Source organism: Suricata suricatta, chromosome 4 (genome assembly GCF_006229205.1).
Source record: "Suricata suricatta isolate VVHF042 chromosome 4, meerkat_22Aug2017_6uvM2_HiC, whole genome shotgun sequence".
NCBI lineage: Eukaryota > Metazoa > Chordata > Mammalia > Carnivora > Herpestidae > Suricata > Suricata suricatta.
Genome location: NC_043703.1, coordinates 105,428,974 through 105,432,844, shown reverse-complemented (window position 1 = coordinate 105,432,844; position 3,871 = coordinate 105,428,974). Strand labels below are relative to the sequence as shown.

Below are 3,871 nucleotides of genomic sequence, written 5' to 3'. Positions count from 1 at the left end.
AGGTATGTCTTATTTTGCCTGCACAGTATTCATTCTATGCCTGCACGGTATTCATTTTTTGTTAAACAAATGAGCTAACTTAAAAAAAAATTAGAATGTTTCATACAAAAACCAGCATGTGTGTTTTTCTTGAAAATTTGGGTGCTCCGGCCACACCGGCATCCCTGCTTGGTAACAATGGGCTGTTGCCAAGTGGTGCTGCCCGCTTTGGATGGGATGGGTCTCTCCAGTTTGCCGATTCTCGTAGGGCTAACTTCACTCATTTACATTTTCTGCTACATATAAGAATTTGCAGTCTGCCATCAAGCAATGTCCTACACAAATGGCCTGATACTCTTCAGCAGCATAAGATAGATGCTCATAGCCCCTGTTGGAGTGGAAGATGCATATTTTCCTCAGTTATTTACATGTTAGTCCAGAAGGAGTGCGTCAGAACAGATGGCCTTGAGAAAATGAGTCAAGAATTATAGGATGGGTTTTTTGGTGAAGTGATAGGGAAGGAAGATTGAGGTCTGGAGGAAGAGTGGGAAAGAAAAGGGGTGGCCCTGAGACCTGGGGGTGCTGATAACAGAAGGGAGAAGGGAGGCTGACTCTTTTGCAAAGAGGACTCTGAAAAAGTGTTGGGTCATCTGGGATTAGGCAAGGAAGAGATTATGACCATGGGATGCTGTGCATCATTATTTGAAGCAGTCAAGAGACAGTATATTCCCCAAGTTCAGAGCCATGGGCAGAGGCCCTGTTATATTCATTTCTGTGTTATGGTGTCCACACAGGGGCTCAGTAAATGGCCTTCAGATGGGACTGAAGTGTATGCCAGTGCATGTGTGCATGTACGTGTGTGTGCATGTCTTGTGTGTGTGTATGTCTTGTGTATGTGCCTGCACATATCTGAGTGTGGGAAGGGTAGCCATTAACAGAGACAGATAAGAATAGAGGGAAAGTGTCTTGGGGATATATAATATATGCCAAGAAGTACAGGGCTTTGTCATCAAGATGACAATGGTTCATTGAGAAATATTTCCACTCCCTTCCTAAGGACAAGGAGTGGTGATGGCTAGTGGATTGCATTCTTGCCCCGAAGGCCCAAGAATCCACAGCGACAGCTCTGAGTAATGAAGGCTGGGGTGAGTGGCCTCATTTAGTGAATCTCTGGATATTCACCAGCCCACTTCTGACATTCATTGTCTTTAAATCTGCCCCTGTATCTCCCTCAGAATACTCTCAGCATATTGTGTGGCACGGGTTGGGGAGTGAAAGGCAATGTGGCAAAGTGGTCAGAATACTGGACATGAAGTTAACAGTCCTGGGTTCAAGTCTGCCCCACACTGTCCCTTTCCTACCACCCCTTAACTGTATGGACATAGGCAGGTTGCTTGATAGCTTCGCTTGGGTTTCTTTGCTGAGAGTGGGGAGAATCACACTATGTACCTCTGAGAGTTGCTGTGAAGAGGAAACAGTGCCTGCCATTTGGTCAGTGCTCAAAAAATATTCCCTATCATTATTCTAAAGTTCAAAGCTGGGGCACCTGGGTGGCTCAGTCAGTTAAGAACCGACTTTAACTCTCTGGGCTCGGACCTAAGCTGCGGCGACATGGCTAAACGCACCAAGAAGGTCAGAATTGTCGGTAAATATGGGACCCGTTATGGTGCCTCCCTCAGGAAAATGGTGAAGAAGATTGAAATAAGCCAGCATGCCAAGTACACTTGCTCCTTCTGTGGCAAAACCAAGATGAAGAGACGAGCTGTGGGGATCTGGGCATTGGGGTTCCTGCATGAAAACCGTAGCTGGTGGTGCCTGGACCTACAACACCACTTCTGCTGTCACAGTAAAGTCGGCCATCAGAAGACTGAAGGAGTTGAAAGACCAGTAGAAGCTTCACCATTCGAAATACTGCTAGCCTACAATAAATGGGTTAATTTATATAACAAAATTAAAAATAATAATAAAAATAAATTTAAAAAAAAATTTAAAAAAAGACCCGACTTTAGCTCAGGTCGTGATCTCACAGTTCAAGCCCCGCATCAGGCTCTGTGCTGACAGCTCAGAGCCTAGAGCCCACTTCCTAGCCTGTGTTTCCTCTCTCTGCCCCTCCCCTGTTCATGCTCTGTCTCTCTCTCTCTCTCAAAAATAACATAAACATTAAAAAATTTTAAAGTTCAAAGCTAAGTGGATTTTCCAATGTATGACTTTCTTTTCAGATGATTTCTTTTTCTTTAATAACCTTTTCTGAAAGTTTATTTACTTTGAGAGAGAGAAAAACAGAGCATGCGTGGGAGCCAACAGGAGCGGGGCAGAGAAGGAGAGAGAGAATCCCAAGCAGGCTCCATGCCACCAGCACAGAGCCAGATTCAGGGCTTGAACTCACAAACTGTGAGATCATGACCTGAGCTGAAATCAAGAGTCAGATGCTCAACCAACTTAGCCACCTGGGCGTCCCCACTCGGAGGGGGATTTCTTAACACTATGTTCTACACAATCAGAAGATAATTGGCTTGGATGTTTTCAGATGAGGTGCAGAAGCTGGTTCCTCAATACTGCAATTAGTTTCCATGTTTTGGGGTGTGCATATGCTGTGGTGACCCATGGGGATATTACAGAACAGACTGCTATTTGTGTGCTGTGACCCTCTTTACCTCCAAGTAAGGAGTTGGCTCTGGTCCCTGCTGTGTCCCACCAACTCTCAGATCACTTACCCTTGTTAAAAAGTGCCATCTGCCTTAGTCCTCTTCGCAGAAAGCCTCCCTGACTCCCATCAGGGTGTCCGGGGAGTTTCCTGACCATGCGTGAGAGCCTAACGGTGCTGCTGCCCACATCACAGCGGGAGGGTTGGCTCAAAACCTCACACCAATTTTCCTCTCCTCCTCCTTTAGAAACTTGGAACTTCTCCCAAGTGTAGACAGATACCCACTTTGGATCTGAACTAGAGAAAATTCCTTATAGCCCAACATATGAAATTGAAGACTCTTTCATGTTTGGCCCATCTCTTCCCCTCTCCCTCCCCTTCCCCATGCTAGAAAGAGAAGATGAAATGCAGCATTAGCCCTGTTCCTACAGCCCAGCTCCTTGGATGAGCATGTCAGGCTGGATACTGTAGCTAAACATAAATGAACGGTTATTAATGATGGGCATAATGTTTTCTAGCAGTTAGCTGGCTGTGATTCTAGGATTTTTTTTTTCCACTGTGTTTTGAAGGGTTAGGTTATTTAAACTTACCATCAAATAGAATCAAATCAAAGTGAGCTAATTTTTCTTAAACACTAATCATTTTAAGGCTATTGAACTAAATATAGAGGCAGTTCATTAAATCATTAAAACAGCCTGCAATAATGCTCACAAAGTCATTATGGAGCTATTCCCTAGCCAGAGAGGTAGTGTTGCCTTAAGCACAGTTTAATCAAATTAGATGGTGGGCTATGTCATGGGGTTTCTCCTATTGATATTCATTAAAAATACATGATTTATCACTAATCTCTGTGAGGTAGATCCCACTCTTCCAAATGAATTTTGTAAATGTCAAGGGGAAGAAAACAGAATGGTGTATTGTTATAATAATTTAAGAGTGGTGTGATCACATTTACATTTTATATACTATGCAGTTTAGGAACAGAGAATAGCTCTAACAAGGCTAAACTTCTCTTAGTTAAAGTTAGAACAGAAAGGCGGAACCCTGAGGATTAGCCATTACATTTTCACATAGAATGGGTCCCAGCATTTGAATTATCTCTTAGTAGAAGGGTAGCTTGTCCCATTGTTCAGCTAATGCTTTTCTCAGATTCTTTGGTGGAGGGATTTCCACAGAAATGTATGCAGTCCTGTTTTCAGATCCTGTCCTGATTCGGCAGCCGGGAGAAGCCGGTTTGTTTTCTGCCCC

The 3,871-nt window shown here is 43.9% G+C and overlaps 1 pseudogene; it reads left to right on the top strand.

Moving 5' to 3' along the window:
• Positions 1-1,574: 1,574 nt before the first annotated feature.
• Positions 1,575-1,923, top strand: LOC115289006 (annotated as a pseudogene).
• The last annotated feature ends 1,948 nt before the right edge of the window (positions 1,924-3,871 follow it).